This window comes from Euprymna scolopes, chromosome 2 (genome assembly GCF_053919585.1).
Source record: "Euprymna scolopes isolate OS-2025 chromosome 2, ASM5391958v1, whole genome shotgun sequence".
Classification (NCBI taxonomy): domain Eukaryota; kingdom Metazoa; phylum Mollusca; class Cephalopoda; order Sepiida; family Sepiolidae; genus Euprymna; species Euprymna scolopes.
The window spans coordinates 162682528-162704576 of record NC_136483.1 but is presented as its reverse complement, the minus strand read 5'-3'; positions in this window follow the sequence as shown (position 1 = coordinate 162704576).

The following is a 22049-nucleotide window of genomic DNA, read 5'->3' as shown; positions in this document are numbered from 1 at the left end:
AGCAGCCATAAAGAGAACAGCGCCTTTTCTTAAAAGAGCTGTCGGATATAAATTCAAATCTTAACGGAATCAAGCGTTAGCTCCAGGAGGAGTTAGTCTCCTTGATCTCTAAAAACTACCTGAAGTACAATTTAAAAAAAAAAAAAAAGCGACTGGATACAAGATTCTTTTGGCCGTTGGCCATTACACAGCCCGTCACAATAACGTATCTAGATACTTTCACTGGAAGATCTGTGAAAAGATGCAACTCGAAAGGGCAGCAAACATCTGGGAAAATGAACCATCAATGAAAAAGTGTTCTACGATAGAGGCATACAGACAGGCAGGTACATCAAAGACAAAGCCATAAAATCGGATATTGTCATCTGGAACAAGCCTGAAAGGACTGTTCTCATCATGGATGTTATTGTCCTTAACGACTATGGCATTAATAGAACTGAATGCGAAAAAATAATGAAACATTAGGACCTAAAATAAATGACCTGAAAACGGCAAGGGCCCTAAAAGAGATAAGCAATAGACCGGTTGTGGTGGGGGTAACTGTTCTAATAAAACTAAAAATTATTTAGACGCAATCTCTGGAAGACCGAGTTGCAGCGAAAAACAAATAGCAGCTTTTAAAGTGGCAATAATTCTTAAAAGAACTCTCAGATATAAATTTAACGCAGAGTAGAATCAAGTGCTAGTTGTGAGTTTGGAAGAAGACACTTGATAATTGAAGTCAGATATTTAAAAAAAAAAAAAAAGCGACTTTTTCAAATGCACGACTTGCTCAAAGGCTTTCATCATCATCATCATCATCATCATCATCATCATCATCATTACACCCAGTGGTGTGTTGGGCAGCAACAAAGCCCCTCCACCTCCGCTTATCCTGAGCAAGCCTAGCCAGTGAACCCCAAGAATGTTGCATAGCTTTCCTTTCCCTTTCCAACGTTCTTCTCCAAGTTTCTCTCGGCCTTCCTCTCTTTCTTTTGCCATCTGGGGTCCAGAGCAGTGCTGCTCCTGTGATTGATTGTGGGTCTTTTCGGAGAACATGCGCAATCCACCTCCATCGTTGTTTACTGATTATGAGGCACAAAGCTTCTTGATCGCATCTCCTTAGTAGGTCTTCATTGGAGAACTTTTCAAGCCAGAATATCCTCAGTATTCGTCGAAGGCAGGTGGTGTGGAAGGATCGAAGCTTGATGAAATCTGCTTCCGTTGTTCTCCAGCATTTCGAATCCATATAGGAGCGTTAATACAACGCGGCTCTGATAAAGTTTGAGCTTGGTGTTAGAATTGTATTGCGCTTTCTCTCTTGATAAACTCATTTACACTCAGGTTACAAACGATCTTTATGTAGTTCTAGATTCTCACAGCAGAGTGCGCTCAACAATTATGAGCGCCTTCTTATAGGAGTGAAACACTACCACTGCGCATTTTGTTCTAAATCGTTTAATCAACAAATGAAATTTAAAGCTCACACATGCTCTATGTCACTGTTCCAAATAACTATGGCTTTAATAGAAATATTAAGACCTCAATAATGATTTAAAGACGACATGGTCTCCGAAAGATGTAAACATTATATACCAGTTGTGATAGGAGCAACCGGAATAATAATAATAATAATAATAATAATAATAATAATAATAACAACAACAACAACAGCAATAATAATAATAATAATAATAACAACAACAACAACAACAATAATAGCAACAACAACAACAACAACAGCAATAATAATAATAATAACAACAACAACAACAATAATAATAACAACAACAACAACAGCAATAATAATAATAATATTAATAATAATAACAACAACAACAACAACAGCAATAATAATAATAATAATAATAATAATAATAATAATAATAAATCTTAACAAATACTTGAGAACAATCCCTGGAAGACTAAGTTGTACCTATTTACTATGCCTCCCCACAGGACAGAGTTAGACACCAGGGTCGTTTTTTAAGGTGGAGAAAAGGTACAAAAATAAAAATTGTCTCAGTCGTGAAGGATTTCTCCTCCACCGAAAAAGAACAAGAAATAGAAGTGCAGCATCTAAAGAACAGATGGTATTTATTTGCTCTCCCACCGAGCAAATTAGGCACAAGGCCGATTTTTAATGTGAGGAGTGAAGGGGAAATGGGGACCAACTCCCCGGGGAGTAGGGTAGCTGGATAGTGACAATTGGTATGAAGGGTTACCCCTACATTGACCAAGGTCTTATATGTGGGGTCGCCCCCACATATGGTCTTTGCTTGCAGTATCTGCCGGAACAGATGCTACACTTTGATCTTGGCCCGAAGGCCAAAGACTAAGTTGTAGTGAAAAATATATAGCAGTCATAAAGGCGGACAACGTCTATCCTTTAAAGAGCCCTCGGATATAAATTGAAATCGTAATGAAAGCAAATGTTAACTTCAGGATGAGTTAGCTCCCTTGATCTCTTAAAACTAAGTGAAATTTAAAAAAAAAAAAAAAAAAAGGAGAGAGAGTGAAAAACGCTTCGAACACCAGAAAGACCTGACTCGAGTGCGCAAAAGGGGATAAGATTGCATTTGTACCGTAGTCGTTACATGTCCACACACGTTATATGCAGACAATCGGAATGTAACCAAGACAGAAAAAAAATCGACTCATTTCTTTTTTTTTATTATTTAAAACAACATTTAAAACAACATTTAAAACAACATTTAAAATAACATTTAAAACAACATTTAAAATAACATTTAAAATAACATTTAAAATAAAATTTAACACAGCATTTAAAACAACATTTAAAACAACATTTAAAATAACATTTAAAACAACATTTAAAATAACATTTAAAATAACATTTAAAATAACATTTAACACAGCATTTAAAACAACATTTAAAACAACATTTAACACAGCATTTAACACAGCATTTAAAACAACATTTAAAACAACATTTAAAATAGCATTTAAAACAACATTTAAAACAACATTTAAAACAGCATTTAACACAGCATTTAAAACAACATTTAAAACAACATTTAAAACAGCATTTAACACAGCATTTAAAACAACATTTAAAACAACATTTAAAACAGCATTTAACACAGCATTTAAAACAACATTTAAAACAACATTTAAAATAGCATTTAAAACAGCATTTAACACAGCATTTAAAACAACATTTAAAATAGCATTTAAAACAACATTTAAAATAACATTTAAAATAGCATTTAAAATAGCATTTATTTGCAAGTGCTTTTTGCATAACATTTTATCTCTTGCTTAAAAGTCTTCTCGTACTCTAATGTTCTTAACAAGACTGTTTAGGGCGCGTACTTTTCTGTCGCTCTCAGCCCGCCTGTGTAACACGTTTATCTCTCTATCCTTCTCTCACATCAAGAGTCCGCGTTTTTTTTTTTCTTCTTTTTTATATTTCTCTTTCCTATACCACTGTACCAACGTGACACGCATATGAACCTATATAAAAAAAATTAAAATTAAAAAATAAATTAAGATGAATGTACAAAATGTATAACAATTTTTTCACTTTTGACCCATTTTTGGCCCTTTAAAAACTATTTTGACCGGCTAAAGACCCAGAAAAGAACGGCCAGTAAAAAATCCAATCATTTGAGGCCCCTAGCGACTTTTTGTTTCGGAGGAGATAGAGTTTGAAAATATGGAGACAGACAGACATATAGCCATTTATATATTAGATTTGTTCTCTTAGACTAATAAGAAAATCTTGGACTAATTATTGAACTGAAATAGATAGCAGGATGTTCTCAATACCTGATGTAAAAACACTCCTCTTGCCGTTGCGGCACAGTAAGTCGTCAATCAGACGATAAAAGGATAAAAAAAAATCCGATGGAATGAATTAAAACAGCTATCAAAGGATAACGTTTTGGAGATCTTTTTCAATCTGATAGTATTACACACATACACACACACACACACACACACACACACGCACACACATAACACACTCACAAATCCAGAGCTCAAATAAGTTGCATGAATAACTTGTCTTGCACTGTTTTTATCGCAGTGCAATCAAACAACGGAAGATAAAGTGTTCATAAAATAACGAGAGATCATATTGTCCAAGAAACGTCCCTACTGGAAGAAAGGTTCTTTTGCTGTAAGAGGAAATGAGGAACTCATGTTCATTTCGACTATCGCCGTGTGCGTTTACGTGTGCGTTTACGTGTGCGAAAAAAGACGAAAGAAAAAGAGACAAACGAAACAGAAATATATGGTTGGGCTTTTTATAGTATGTGTGAGTTTTCGGCGGTGAATATACTTATACTTATAATTATTTGCAGAAAGAGACTACTGACTGACTATTTTGTCTAGTTTAAAGTCGATACGTAGTAACAACATTCACTGCCGGTGGCAATTAGGGTACAACGGACGGGGCCTCTTATACAGGTTGTGTGGACGTCTCCAGAGAGTGTGATTCTCATAAATAAATGTTTGTAGCGTGGTGATTGCCGTGAGCCGTTATAGGGTATGATAAAGGAAAAAAGGTGCGGAAACACGTTGGGGTATTTGAATATTAAAATCCTCCAGAAAACGAGGCATTTTGTCAGGTGCGCTGAATTAACTACGCTTTATTTTTTATACGTGCGCTTCTGATATTCGATATGGCCGGACACTTTTAAATATGCATAAATATATTGTCGCATGCCCTGACTAAACTTCGTTCAAAGGAAACTACAATAGCCAAGGTCTAAATGATTATCCGTGCATGAGTATATGCGCATTATTTTCTCTATATACTCATGTAAATGCACGTATTATCGTGATATAAACACCCAGCAAATCGCCGTTTCCGACACTTTTACAGAAAGGTTTTCATTAACAGCTTCAAAATTAAAGCGAGTTGTATAAAGGTACTTTAAGTCACTGCCTTGTCTCTCTCTTTTTCTCTCTCTCTCTCTCTCTCTCTTTCTCTCTCTCTCTTTCTCTTTTTTGTTTTGTTTTCTTTCTCTTTGCCTCTGTCAATTATATTTCCTTATTCATTTGTAATACAATATCTTCCTTTTTTACTAAGGAGTTCCCACTTACTAAGGCCAAAAAGCCACTCGAGCATAAAGGCCCAGTGAGATAAATGAATTGCTAGATGATGAATATTATGAAAGAATTTAAAACGATGAATGGGATTTAAAAAAACATAATTACTTAAGAAAACCGCTCAAAAAGCGTTTGTCGACATGGGATTTGAAGACAACCATGTTGTAGTCTGCAGGGAAGCAGTATCGTTGCAACGTATTACACAAATGGGAAGTTCTTAGAAAGAAACTTTGTTCATTAAAATTCCGTTAGGTTTATTCGTCGAGACGACGACAACCATCTGATCGTCCTATAGATGAAGGATGGGAGTTTATCTAAATTGAAGCTGGTTTGCTCAGAGACAGCCTCACTTTCTCGTCCCAACTAACTTGATCCAAGGTTGGGACAGCTCGAGGTCAGGTGAGATACAGGAGTTGCTGGAAGTGTCATATAGCACTTGGTATTCTCAAATGGTATTCCATCTAGTACTGGCTAGGCTTAACGTTGCTTAACTTCAATGATCTGACTAGAACCGGTGTGTCAATGTGATTATGTCGTATCTTAGTTTTAGGTGCACAAAAAGAAAGAAAAAAAAAAGGTTTCACTACTTTTGAGAATTTCTTTTCATGGCCTAAACCGTACCATCTGACCCTTGAAAGGTTAAAAATTTCGAAAAATATTCTATGTTTTTTTTTTTAATAAAAACGCAAACATACAAAATTCTGGTATTCTTACATACATTGACCCATCATGATTTTTTTAAGCGCAAATCTATTTAATAGACAAATGATAAATTATAAATCTCAATATATTTTTTTTATTTTCCAAGAATATTTTTCCTGGACTTGTGTGTAAGGAAAAAAAAAGGAATCTCTACTTATATATAAAAGACACTTTCTACTGTCTGTGAGTCCGTGTGAGTGTGTTCCTAATGGATTCCAAAACAGCATGGAATTGGTTTGGAAATTTGTTATGATTTTTATTTTATATGATTTTTATTTTATTATGATTTTTATGAAATAGGTTTGGAAATTTTGTATCGGAATACCTTCTATAAGTATTGAAAATCGATAATCGAAAAAAAACTTCATAAAAGAAGAGACAGTTTGATTTTGACCAAAGTTAACATTCTTATACAACCTAGCATCATAAATGCATTTGAGAAATTTTATCACTGCACAAGCAAGATGGCCTGACGTACAAAATCAACAGTAGGTTCTTTGATAAGACGGGGGCGCGTTCAAAATGAATGTTTCTGTTTAAAGCACAGCCGAACAATGATACCTGGTTTTTGTATTTTAAACTTTAACGGGTGTTGTAACCCAACATCCGGTTTACGAGTTTCGGTTGCGCATGCGTACATAAAAAAATAATCAACGCGAAAATAAAACGTATTGTTTTACTGTGTACGTTTACAGCATCCTAATTGGGTTTTTTTTCGCGTTTAAATTATGTAAATAAACAATTGTTAATAGTTTCTGCATTTTGTTTTTACACCGTTCATTTCCGTACGACGGTTAAGTTATTTTAACGCAATTTTCTTACAAATAAATCTACTTTAACCCGTTGACAACAATAAGAGCATTTTACAACGGAGATTTACCGACCGCCTTCATTTTTTTTTCCATTTTTTAATACACCTTTGTTAAAAAAACATTAATACATTTTCTTCTACACTACCAACATAAATAAATAACCCCGAAAGTATTTTTTTTAATTTGCGTTACAAATAAATAATCAACGCGACAATAAAACGTATTGTTTTACTGTGTACGTTTTCAGCGTCCTAATTGTTTTCCCCCCGTTTAAATCAAAAGATATATCAAAATTTGAATTTTACTTTATGGTATCTGCTCAGTGCACATTTACTTATAAGTATGGCAAACCATTTATAATTCAATGGTTGTACGTTTTTTTTCAAACAGTAACAATTATAAACAGAACGACTCATAGAAATCTATCTATATTCTTTTTTGGTTTTAATATACTTTCATAGAAATGTTTCTGTTATGTCACAAAAATTTATTTTCTTTACGTCACAAGTGTCACGCTCATACTTATTTAATTCCATAGCTAATATAACATACTGACTCAACGGGGCACGGGTAGTGTAATAATTTCATAAAATCAAGAGTAGGTGCTGTACAGAGCAATACTGACTACGTTTCGTGGACAAAGTTACTGCGGGGAAATATGTGAGCTTTCTCCTGATGCACTGCGGTGGGTTCCGATTAGAGAAATCAATCAATCGATTTAGTTAGCGAATGGTCGATTTCACCGATTTCGATAACAATAAAAGTATTCGAAGTGTGAAACATTGGTTGATCCTCATTCTATCCCGAGCAACGTCAGGTCTACCTGCTAGTAGAAAAATAAAAATCAAAGTAAACTTAACAAATATCAGGTGGGGTATTTGGTAAGTTTCATGATTCTTCAAGAAATTGAGGAATGCATTTGCGTCGAAATTGTATCGCAAACTAGCACTTCCTTTGTAAAATCTAAAAATTGATTTTCCATTTTGTAAGTCCGGTCTGCGGTCGATGGTAATTTTAAAGGGTTATTTTTCTTGTAAAAGCCCACCAAAATGTTATAGCAGGGTTATCTATTGATAATAGATTTTCTGTTGTGTTGGAACGAAAAACAAAAGTATAAAACGATAGTAGTAGTAGTAGTACTACTACTACTAGTACTAGTAGTACTAGTAGTAGTAGCAGCAGCAGATGTACTTCAGCGTACTTATTGTTATTACGGACAATAGCCAAACTTTTTTGTCGAATTCAGAAATCTGCACGAAATTTTGAACGGAGCCATTTATTTAATTCACAGGGATAGGATGCTCTTGTTCTGTCAGTCATAACCGGGTAGGTCTTAAGTAATTGTCCCAATTATGGACAATACTTCAATTCAAAAATATCGCCATTAGGTTTTGGTAAATATAAGATTTGTAAAAAGATAATGCCGTTTATATATATAATTGAACGTCAAAAAACGACATTATTTTTGCACCAATCTAATATTAGGTTAACATGAAAGTTTTTGTGGAATTTTTTTTTTTTTTTTTTTTTTTTTTTGCATTTTCACCCCCAAACAAGGCACATTGCCACTTTGTTGTAGGGGGCTACTATCGGGGACATAAGCACCAGGGATACTGTGTAGGAAGTTGGGCAGCAAGATGTCGGTTCACGTTACACTTGAACTTCTGCATGTCAGTACAGTCGGGGAAGCAGGGATCAGGAAGGGAATTCCAAAGTCTAGCTGTTCTGATTTCAAATGAGGTATTTTCAAATAAGATTTCGCTATAATATTTTTATTTTATATATCATTTGAAATAGCGTTTTTCATGCGATCTAATCGTTTAAATTACAATCGTTTTAAAACAATTATGTCTTCTTTTCAGAACGTTGAATACAAGATGAAAAAAAAAAGCAAATTCGCACAATTTCCTTATTTCAATTCAAGCTAGGCCGAAAAGCTTCTGAAACAGCTCGCGATATCAATAAAGTGTTTGGCTCAGGAACCACTACTGAACGCACAGCACAATGGTGGTTTAAGAAATTTCGTGGCGGCGGCGAGAGTCTTAAAGATGATGAGCGGAGTGGTCGGCCATCGGATGTTGACAACGATCAATTAAAAGCCTTAGTCGAAGCCAATCTACACTTGAGAGAGATTGGAGAGACAAAATAACTCGATGAATGAGTGCCTCATGAATTGGACAACAACCAAAAGAAACATCGTTATGAACTGTTATCTTCCCTTCCTTTAAACAAGATCGACCCCGTCTCTCTCTTTCGCTCTCTTTTTCTCACTTTATCTTTTTCTCTTTCTTTCTATCTCTCTCTCTCTCTCTTTTTATCACCCTCTTTCTTTCGCTCTCTCTTTCTATTTCTTTTTGTTTCTCTTTCCCTCTCTTTCTACCCATAACTTTATCTCTCTGGCTATTCACCTTAAATTTTAGCAGTCAATGTCGGTATTACTAATGTTATTGGGAGGAGACTGCGTTTTGCTCGTATGGATGTAAAGTTTTGTGGGAGGACACTAGGCATTCTTTTGATATAATCTAATACAGTTATTATTTGATGAACGTGAAGCCCGTTCAGAATAACACAAACCGAGGAAACGATCGTCAAAGTATCCTCCACATATCATTGAACGGTTATAAAACAAAAACTGTTGGGCATTTGCTTAAACTTGGACAAATACTAAAATTTGTTTGAATCCAATATGCTTGGATTCTAAAAAGGATTGTAAATTTTATCAGCCATTCCATACGTGATATTTGGGGGGGGGGGGAGACACCTTAATAACCTGTGTACTGGAGTCGTTCAATAAGCAATGTTCCTAACCCACTTCCAGTTGTCTGTGGCAAATTCTAGCTCTAGAATTAATGTTAATTTCTGATTTTAGGTGTTTGAATTGAGTAAGTTGTGAAATGGGACCTATGTGTCGCGCAGTGATCCATATTTTATATATGAAAGGACGCACACCACAGGAGACTTGATGAAATGAACAAGGCCGATAGCCATTAGTCGCGTGCTCTCGTGTAATGAATGAATGCGTGAATGTAGGATTGACATGAAATTCTTAAAGATAAACTAAAATGACCGAAAAATGGGCAGAAATGACTTAAATAAATAAAAAGTAAATGACTTAGAATGAACTTAAGGATGAATTAAATGACCTTAAGAATTACTTGAATGCTTAGAAAATAACTGGAATCCTTCAAAAACAACTTGAATGGTCTGGAGAATGACTTGAACGACTTTGAGACTGGTTGTAAAGTGGGTGATCATTATACATTAAATTAATACAGAAAAGTGATACCCACTTTATATCACAAAGTTACAAGCATAAGTACAGCATGTAGTAAGAACAGATACTACACTGAGCTTGGCCAAAAGACCAAGAAAAGGGTATTTATTATCTTCCCCACCGAGCAAATTAGGCACAAGGCCAATTTTTAATGTGAGGAGTGAAAGGGGAAATGGGGACCAACTCCCCGGGGAGTAAGGGAGCTGGATAGTGACAATTGGTATGAAGGGTTTCCCCTACATTGACCAAGGTCTTATATGTGGGGTTCGCCTACATATGGTCTTTGCTTGCAGTATCTGCCGGAAGAGATTCTACACTTTGATCTTGGCCAAAAGGCCAAGAAAAGCGTAAAAAGCTTAGAACAGCATCAATTAACAACAGACCTTTGATCTTAACCAAAAAGGCTAAGCACAAAAGTGTTACGGTCAGACCGACCGACTGATCGACTGACCGACCGACGGAGTGACTTATAGAGTCGCTTGCACGCGACTAAAAATAAAAAACGTATGGTAATGATGCTCCATCATATGACCTTGTTGAATGCTGGCATCGTGAAGTCAAACATGGCCAGAAATCTGTGGAAATAGCGTCTAGGTGTGGTTGCTTATTTCTGACATCCATGAGGAATTTTTCAGTTAAGTTGAGTGTCTTATTTTCGAAGATCAACGTGTGACTCTTCGCCATATAGTCAGGAGATCAAGAGTAGTGCAGCGTCTGTTGAAACTATCATTCATGATAATTTGCATATGCATAACGTGTCAGCCAGATGGATTCCCAGGTTGCTGACACCTTTTTAGAAGCAAGAACAAGCTATTGAGGACGAATTTTGAGATGTGCCAAGAAGATGAGTCATGTTTTTTTTGTTTTGTTTTTTTTAATAATGATTACACAGGATGAAACCTGAGTCTATCCCTATGATCCAGCGACCAACGCCCATTCAATGCGGTGGAAACACTTGGACTCACCACCTCCGAATGGGGCAAGTGTGCAGCTCTCCGCTCGAGGCTCAGCGTTTATAGAACCATTCTGATACGGATTTCAATGTAACACCGTTCATTTTTTATTGCAATGATTATTTTTTATCACAGTCTTAAAGGAAAATGTCGGCGGTTCAATCGTTTGTTTACAGTCGTCTGGGACCAGGATGAACTAGTGATGACAGATTTCCTAGCAAAGGTTACCACAATTATAAAAGCCTATTATGCTTCACATGAACTTAAGGGAAACTATAAAAATCCAGAAGCGGGATGAGATCAGCAAATGCGTGTGGCTATCAAATCTTCCCTCATGCGCCTACATTCTCGATCTTGCACCCTATTTCCAGCTATAGAGCTGATTTTTAAAGGAAATCGTTTGCCAAATGTTGTAACTTTGGTTTCTGAAGTCACATCGTGGTTGGAAGATAAATCAGGGATGTTCTACAAAAACTGTCTTCAGAGCTGCATTAAATGATGACAGAAATGGTGGTTCTTATACAGAGAAAGATTATAACGCTGCCAAGTGTGTTGCTCTACTACTACGGGAAGTGGGTTAGGGGCATTACTTAGTAACGCCCCTCGCACCGTCACCACGTAAGATTTAGTGTTATCCTGATGAAGGGTGACGGTTAATGATGAGCATTTTTTTTTTTTTTTGCGACAACGATGCAATCAAACATCTCAACTGTTGACAATAGGTTTTGACTGTTATTGTTTGATTGTCGCCTAGCAACCAATGATGAATTATGCCAAGTATAAGCAGAGTTATCATCCTTTGACGCGTGCCACTTCTCGGCGACAGAGTTGTTTGTTCACCCCGCTTGAACCGTCGCCATTTTTACTTAAGACTGTGATAAAAAAAAGATATATATATATATATATATATATATATATATATATATATATATATATTCATTGCTTTTCAATAAAAGATGAGTGTTGTCACATTGGAATCCGTAAAAGAATGGTTGTACAAACGTCGGCTTCCGATGAATCAGAATCCAACCGTTCCTGGCATCATTTTCTTCATTCATCATGCAAGTTTTAGTCCGCGTTTCTAAATAGTTGCTATCATCTGTATATTCATTCAGTCACTACACCTATTAGATATCTAGGCCGTGTGTAGTTGGAAATCGTTTTTTGTTTTGTCTTTTTTTTGTTTTTTGTTTTTTTTTGTTATTGTTGTTTTTTTACAAAAGCGTAAACCTAACGATAAATGCAAGAAACAACAAAATATTTACCAAATGTACCAAAAAGTTATCTTAATAAAAAATTTATGAACCTGACATCTTGTTTAATACCTAGGTAGTGTATACTGAGAAATCATTTTGACAAAAGCATGCACAAGCTTAAATGCAAGAACAATAAAATAATCATTAAATGTACCAAAAGGTTGTTTGAAAAAAAATCATGAAATCTGTGAAGAAACAACAAACTTGATCGATTGTCAAAAAAAAAGTTAAATGTATGATGTTCGCAAAGGTCATTTTCAGCAAAAAGTTACACAGGTGTAATCAAAGTTAAGTCAACCCAATTCAATGGCAATTATCGAATAAAATGCCTCTGAAATGTGGCTATAGTGACACTACCGTAACAAAGGGACGATGCGGATAGTGACAGATATGTATATAACGACCAAAAAGGATATCATTGTTTGTTAACGATTTGGACTCGAAAAGAATAAACCCGTCGAATTCCCATGTACGCATCTATCTACTAAGAACTAATCATCCATAACCGTTGGCAATCTGCATAAATTAAAATATCATGTTTAAGCGTATTGTGTGACGGGACAAGGTCGGGCATTCAGCTGGTCTCTCTCTCTTTCTCTCTCTTTCTCTCTCTTTCTCTCCTTTTCTCTCTCTATTTCTCTCTCTCTCTCTCTCTCTCTCTATATATATATATATATATATATATATATATATATATATATTATTATGTCAATATATATATAGATATTGACATAATAATAATAATAATAATAATAATAATAATAATAACCGTATTGATATAATAATAATAATAATAATAATAATAATAATAATAATAATAATAATAATAATAATAATAATAATAATAATAATAATAATAAAAAATCGTTTGTTTCTACATAACGAAACGGATTTGTAAAAGTGTACAGAAATGTTAACATGCTAGAGTGGCTGTTTTGCATGAAAAATCAATATTTTTATCTTGGAATATGACCTTACTGTTATTCTTGTATATATGCTCTTTTATATTTAACATACATTGAGCTTCTAAAGGATTCGTCTACACAAAGAGTGAAATATAATTGAAAGAACATATTTTGCCAAAACAACACATATATATATATATATATGTACACACATACACACATACACACACGCACACACACACACACACACACACACATATATATATATATATATATATATATATATATATATATATATATATATATATGAACATAACAGAAAAGAAGAGACACCCATAAAAACAGTTTATTTTAATAAACATATAATTTATATAAGAAAATCCAAAATAAATGGTCACAGATTTAATAACTAGTACTTAGTTGACCTTCCCTTTGCTGTTTTTAATGCTGACCCTTCTTGGCATGGCATTGATCAATTGACGAATATCATCTTCAGGAATTTCTTGCCATGTCTAACGTAATAATGCTAAAAGTTCAGACTTAGAATACGACTTCTTTTCTTTTTGCAAAAGTTTCTGTCTAATATGCGCCAAAGGTTTTAATCGAGTTCCTATCCGGGAACTGACTTGGCCATGGAAGTTTATTAATCCTATTTTGGCACAAGTTGTGTCGCCTTAGCAGAGTGACAAGGAGCTCTATCTTCCATAAATAAGGAGTTAAATTGGTTCATTTTACCATTTGATAATACTGAAATTGATGTTTCCTTCACACTGCATCGGATCTGAGCGACTATACCTCCAAATTCCACCCCATACTATAACTGAGAAACTTCCATTTTTCAGTGTTAGTTGCAATCTTTTTAAGTCAAACTCCATACCGATATCCTTCTACTGTCAGGAAATAACGCAAATCGTGATTCATCAGAGAAAATGACATTGGTCCAAAAGGCCATAGGTCTCTCCACCATCTCCGATCTTTTCTGCATTTGATATTGGCAGGACAAAGAAGAGGTTTCCTTCTCGCATCTCTATCATAGTAGCCCAACTTGTGAAGATACCTGACACCAGCTTGCGTTGCAATGTCAGAAGTTTGGCACCGACGATCCTCTTCAACATTTCTTTTCACAAGGCGCAAGGTTTTTTCAGAGGGCACATGGCTACCTAGATGAAGTTTTGTGGACTCTTTGCCCTCTCTAGTGAATTGTACGATCACTCTATTAACAGTAGAAAAGAGGTATTGAAAGATTTTGTGCTATTTTGCGTTGACTAAGACCACCTTCATGTTGACTATTGATTCGTCCTCTCAGAAATCCTGATCGGTCTGATGCTCTTTTGGTTCATGGCATGCTTCGCTGTTGTTAGATGCAATTTTAATAAGATATCCACTATTCTTATCTGTAAATATAAATAAACATACAGTAGAACGCCGGGATACGGTTGACCCGGAATACGGTTTTTCAGGTTACGATGTGGAATATGATGCTTTTCCGGCTCCTGGTTACGGTATTTGCCCCGCCTTACGGTGTTATCTATAAAGTTACTTGATTATATACATGTGTATTATATATCGTACTGTATTTTGTTATTAATTTTTAATATGTACTGTATAAAATTTTGCTTAGGCCCCGCCATACGGCGATTTCACCTTACGATCCCAATCCTGGAACATGTTAATACCGTATCCCGGGGTTCTACTTTATATTAATCTGAGGAAGAATATTTATTCGAGTGTCTATACTTTTCTGTCGTGTCTGTATATATATATATATATATATATATATATATATATATATATATATATATATATATATATATATATCCAATATCTGTTAAAACGTAGGATTCGAATAGTCTAACGAGGATCTAATTAAAACGACATCGCAAGTTGAAAAAAAAAAAACGAGAATAAAGAACGCTAAAAAATCTTATCGTTAATTACATAAAGAAAATAATTTTTTGCTTCCTCCGTTTTTTTTTGTTTGTTTTTTTTTTGTTTTTTGTTGTTTTTTTTTAATTGAACGAGGAATGTAAAAAAAAATTTTATTCATTTCTTACATAAAATAAGAACTTGCTTCTTTCTCTTGTTTGGTATTTAGAAATGTTATTGTCTACACAAATTGGAGTAATATTTTTTCTCGTCGATACGTTAAAAAGTGGAACGAATTTCGGAATTAACTAACGTAATTATCGAGTAACATTATTAACATTCTAACTTTTGTCCAAGGTCTAACGACACCAAAGGACAAAGGAGTTTGTTCAAGAATTCTCAATATTATAGAACAGAATCAAAACTTTATGCTGCAAAACTATAACAGTGGAATTCTCAATATTAGGATCCAAACTTTACGCTGCAAATATATGGAATATTAAAACGGTAATAATCGGATTGAAGAGATAAACATATCGCGGATAAATACTGTAATACAAAAGTCGAATCCAAGTAAAGAATAGGTGTTATATGCAATAACTATGGTAGAAACCATTTAAAAACGACCGTTTTTAAGGAGAAAATATTTTTAAATTGTATGCGTGTAGGCCATAAAAGTCCCTATTGTTTAACGAAACAAAAACAAGAAAAAGTAAAGCCACAATCAAAGGTGAATATAGTTTTGTCTAAAAGCGAAATGAAGGCAGGTCAAAGAGGAAAGTACACAAATATAGAAATAAATGAGCAATCTTTAAAATTGTTACTCGATTCAGGAAGTTATATCTCGATAATACACGAAAAGACAACGTGGAAAAAATAGGGTTCCCATAGTTAACATAAAAAGAAAATATTGCCAGGGGGTATTAGGTACAAAGCTAGAGTTCAAAGGAAAATTTTAAATGTAACATTTCGTTCATTGAAAAACTCATAAATCGAAAGTGTATGTACTTCCTCATTCAGAAAATCTTTTTGGTTCTGACTGGACTGTGCTGTTTAACTTATGGGAATTACCTATTAATTCTTTTTATAATAAAGTTAACGTCGTATAGAAAAATAAGACGAAGCAAACAGAACAATTTATTGCGGATTTGAAGGGTAGAAAATTACTTAGAAGGAGTTGATTATTCAAGAGGACACCTCAACAAGTATTTGTTTACATTAGACGACCATGTTGTAGTCGGTTGAGAAGACCCCTGTGGTATTTCTTGGGCGTCTAATTGACATAAATTAATTATACGAAAAAGAATGAAAATATAATAGTACAAGTGTAAGTACGCAACAGCCGGTTTTTTAACACTTTTGTGAAATGCACGTTTTTTTACAAACCTTAATCTTTATTCTCATTACTGCGAACTATGAGTAAAATAGCAACTTGTGTTTAATCAAGCGTATGCACTAAATCGTTTTTTGTTTGACTTTTTTTACTTGGGGAGAATAGCTGCTTATTAAGGCCCAAAAGTCACTCGAATATAAGGTTTAATGTGTGTCAGGTTGCCAGTGAGACTGCACCATGATTATTGGTAAAGGTTGAACTTGGGTAGTGTTTGATTATTTAAGAGGACAACTAAAAAGGAACTTGTTCATGTTAGACTTGAAATAGTCAGACGAGAAAGCAGTCCTGCGGCATTGTGTTCCACAGGCAGGCGGTTCTAGGAAAGAAACTCTGATCATGGAATTTACGCTTAGTTTTAGGCACAGCTAGGTAATCAAGGAAATGCTGAGCAGTTGTTGTAGCTAGGCGAGTGTTTATTGCGAGTGTTCTACAGGAGGGGACGATATATAGAAGTTCAGTTGAGCACCTACCATGAAAATATTTTTACTAATGCGCTACTACTTATAAAGGCTAGGGAGTGGTAAGAGAGTGTCAGTTGTACATGATGAGTCACGGAAAACGGATGTTTTTAGAACGCTTCTTGCTCTCCTTAATTAAGGAATAGGGAGTGAGGAAGGTATTTTTTAAACCTGTTTAGATACCGTTTAGTTTTTTTTTTTTTTTTTTTTTCCTTTAAAACATCCGTTTCCCGTGACTCATTCTGTACGAAAGAATTTGAATAATAAATGGAATAATCAGATGATTACTTAAGACGGATTGATTGTCCAAGAGGACGGTCCAACAAATATTTGTTTAAATGTTGTAGTATACTGGGAAGCAGCACCGTGGTATTCAACAGATGTAATAGTGTTAGAAAGAAACTTTTTTCATAGAGTTTCATTCATTTTTATACAAAGAGAAAGGAAAGTTTGGGGCAATGGTTACAGCTTGGCGAGTTCTTGCGATGAATCTTTTACATGAGTGACAAATATTTTGTTTATTTTGTGTTTCGCATCTTAGAAAACATGTAGCAATGTTAAAAACGAAAATCTTTGAAAACCAAGAAATGTTAAAGAAGTATTCGTTAAATGATAAAAATCATTTTTTTCTTTATATATAATGTCCAAATTTTAAGTATAAAAACATACCTTTATCAAGGATAGAAGACTGTCCGTGTTAAAAAGTTGTAGTTTTTTTTTTTTGTTTTTGTTTTTTGTTTTTGAGAAAGAGAGAGAAATAAACCAGGTGTCATTTCTCTATCTCCACAAGGGCTTCGGCTTTTATGGGTTTATTACCATCAGAATATGAAGAGAAAAAAAAACATTTTATCACGGACCGTCTTTTACTCTTGATACCGAAAATTTGAATGTTATACATAAAAAAAAATAATGTTATGATTTAATAAATATTTTCTTAACATTTCTTGGTTTTCAAAGATTTTCAATTTTAAATATTTATCTATATGTTGTAGTCTACTGGGAAGTAGCGTGGTATTCAGCATGTGTAATAGTGTAAGAAAGAAACTTTGTTCATGGAAATTTCATTTATTTTTATTCAGAGAGAGAGAGGGGAAAGTTTTTGGCTATGATTACAGCTTGGCGAGTTCTGGCTATGAATCTTTTACATATGTGACAAAGATTGAAACTCAGTCGAACACCTGCCGTAAACATAACGACACGATAGAAACATGTTAGCAACAACTTTTCTGTATGAAAGAGGCTGTGGTGAAGAGAATAGGCCGTCCTCACTAGATGGCGAAGTTGGTTTTGTACTATGTCAAGGGAAGAAACGTGCTCCAAACAGTAATATTTTTATATACTGATGGAGCATGATTGAAGAAAGTTGGAAGGTTATATTTATAGACATTGACGATAGGAACTGAATAATCAAATGAAACCACGCTTTGCTAGCAATTAACCAGAACCCGGAATAACTCCATAGAAAAATTGAATCTGTTTGAATTCCCACAGATAAATAAATTTTCGTGTCCACACGAGAAAGATCTTTGCCCTTCGACCGCACCTTTTAAAGTTCAAATCTTATGCAGATCATATACCCACCTAAACTCTTTTTCATCTTCAAAACTAATACAGATCAGATATTTACTGAAAATTTTTTTTTTATCTCCAGGACTTATACAGATTAGCTAGACAAAAGTAACTCTTCTGAAATTAAAATTTGCTTTTGATTCAAAAGATACGACAGGTACTCCATCTTAGAATGTATCTGGCTAGGATACAGGTAGAGGATTGCGTCAACATAATATATATATATATATATATATATATATATATATATATATATATATATATATATATATATATATATATATATATTCACTCAAAAAAAAAATGAACAGTGCCACTTTAATGTAAGGGATACTATTCGGGACGTAATCTCGGATATACTATTTAACATAATATATATTATATTATACTATATTAATATTATATTGTATAATATAATATATAATCTATATTGTAAATCTCACTATTTGTTTAAATGTATGTATGTATGTATGTATGTATGTATGTATGTATGTATGTATGTATGTATGTATGCATGTATGTATGTATTCGTACCCATCATCATGATCGTCGTCGTGATCATTGAGGATTTGTACCGTTGCAGACGCGTCTTCAATTTGAAAGTTGCAAAGGCAACGAATGACTGTCTCTTCTACAAATTGTTTGTATTGGATTGTTTTTTTTTTCTTTTTTATTCATGTAAAATTCATTTTGTCGTAGCCATCATCATCATCATCGTCGTCAAAATCATTGAGAATTTGTGTCGTTGTGGACGCATCTTCAATTTGAAAGTTGCACACGCACTGCAACGAATGACTGTCTCTTCTACAGAATTGTGTGTATTGGATTTTTTTCCTATTTTTTCATGTTAAATTCATTTAATAGTACTGATCATTATCATCGTCGTCATTATCATTGAGGATTTATGCCGTTTAAAACGCATCTTTAATTTAAAAGTTTCGCAAACATTGCAATTAATTTCTGTTTATTCTACGAATTTTGTGTGTTGGATTGCAATCCTTTTTATGCATGTTAAATTCATTTAATCATACCCATCATCATCATCAACGTCGTCATGAACGCTCCTTTTTGTATATTCTACATGTTAGTGTATGTGTACGTGTGTCTATTCATATGTATGTACATGCGTATATGTGTGAGCCTATGTGTGTATGTGAGTGTTGGCATGTGTGCATGTGTATGTACATGCGTATGTATGTTTGAGTGCATGTGAATGTATACATGTATGTGTGCGTGCATGCTGTTGTTTGTATGCGTATGTAGGGTAGAAGGAGCCTCCGTAAGCCGTGGTGCAGGCACCCCCTCTAGGAGAAGCAACTTTCTGATTTAAAAAAAAATAAACATAAAGCAGGAGATCAGTACCCGCATTGAGCTAGTCTGCAATGTGACTTATTGCTGGCTATCTTGCTCTTGCTTGTTGCTGGAGCGTAACAGTTTGAACCGAGAGAGAGAGAGAGAGAGGGAGAGAGAGAGAGAATTAGCTGCCGTACAAAGCTAAAACTCTGTAATGTATAGATATTCCCTCAGACATTTGTCTAAAAAAATTGTCCTGTTGCGATGGAAAAGTTGTGACGCGTGTACGGCTTGAAGGTTGGAAGCATGTAATAACTGCATCTGCCACCATTATATGTATGTATGTATGTATGTATGTATATGTGTTTGTATATTTACATGTGTATGTATATGTATGTATATCTATATGTATATATATGTATGTATATATGTCTGTGTGTACATATGTGTATGTGTATAGTATGGATGTATGTGTATATATGCACATATATGTATGTGTATGTATATGTAGGTATATGTATGTGTGTAAGTATGTATATATGTATATATGTGTAAGTATATGAATGTGTAGATGTATGTATATGTGTGTATTTGCATATGTGTATGTGTATGTGTATATATATGTTTGTATTTATGTATATGTATATGTGTATGTATGCATGTTTGTATGTGGATATGTCTATGTATGTGTATGTATATATTGTGTATGTATGCATATATATATGTGTGCATGTTTATATATATATATGTATGTGTATATATGTTTACGTGTATGTATGTGTATATATGTATGTATGCGTGTATGTATATATGTGTATGTATGCTACTGACTCTCTTAAGTGTCATGTCTGCTTGAGGGTGTGCAAGTCGCTGGCAGGACTAAAAAGTCATGTTCGGGCACATGGACTTTCAGTGACTGATGGAGTGTCACTCGTCTGACAAGACGTTGAGATCATCATATATGTATGTATGTATGTATGTATGTATGTATGTCTAAAACTTTGAACAGGGGCGACGGATTTTCACAAACTCGGTATTGTTTTGAAGCTCGATCTTTTGGACGACAAATATCGAAAAATTGGCTAAAAACATTCATTCCTTCACCCTCAACTGAGCATTTTCTATGTGTAGGGGTCGCTTTTTTCGCCGATATTTTCGAAAGTCATCCCCTCTTTTCGATTGACTAGCCTTAATTTAAGTCTTTGTAACTTCTGGTATGGCGATGGAAGCAACAGCAAAGACGTCACATTTTTCCCCGTTCTTTTCCTCCTTCGCGGTACGGGTTCGAGCCTGCCTGCCTACTACTACATTTTTTTTATTTTTTGCTCAACACACACCTCCCAACACCCGGACAACGCCAGGCACCCAGGCTAGTTATATATATATATATATATATATATATATATATATATATATATATATATAGTGTAAGTTTTGAAAATATATCTGACAATTAAGCAACACATAATATTTAGCACTTCATCTTGATGAGGATTCGCAAGGAATCGCTGTTAGTACCTGTTTTTATATATTTCTGTTATACTCAGTTTGCTACTCAGCCAATCAGATTCTTTGTTATTCGCACACCCATTTATCGCGCTTTTTCAGGCCGAGGTTCACTTGACCACTTATTGGCTCTTTGTTTTAATCGTTTTGAGAAGGAGATAGAACCCTCTTTTCTTTGTGTTAGAAAGCAACATTTACATCAAGCCTTTTTTAAAAAAAAAAAAGCAGCGAAAATAGAGGACACCATAATAGCGAAATCAAACACAGGCAATAAAACACCAATGGTTATAATAAGACTTAATACAAAATAAAAAATAAAAAAAAAATCGGTATTTAGTTAAAAACCAAACTAGTCAAGAAATTCCTAAATCTCATTGAAAACACTTTTCCGTAACAAATCCATTACACAAACTATTTAATGAAACGATCTAAAATTATCCAATCCCTGCTGTGATAACTTAGAGATGATAATCAAAGCACATTAATATGATATAATAAAATATAAATTGGGAGCAATAAAACAGATAATAATAACAAAATTAATTAAAAAAAGGTGACAACATAATGAAAACTAAAATAACATGAAGGAAATAAATAAACTAATTAGAAATTATGATGCCCCAACTCTAATTGAAATAAAAACACAAACAATCTATCTGTATATCTATAAAAGTAAAAATGTGTGTGTGTGTGTGTGTGTGTGTGTGTGTGTGTGTGCGTGTGTGTGTGCGTGCGTGTGTGTGTGTGTGTGTACATGAACATTTCCCTACCAAATACGTCTGTCAATTTTCAGTCTCGAAACTTGAGATTTGACATAAGGGGTACTGAATTTTTGGTCTAAACATTTGAAATTTTACACAAAGGGTATTCAGACATGCAGCAAGCTTTTTAATCAGTTTTGGGGCGAAATTTTGGCTGCCAAGAAATCAAAGTTGAAAGAGTTGACCTTTGCAGACTCTACCAAACTCCTCCGCCAATTTTGGGTCTAAACATTTGAAATTTTA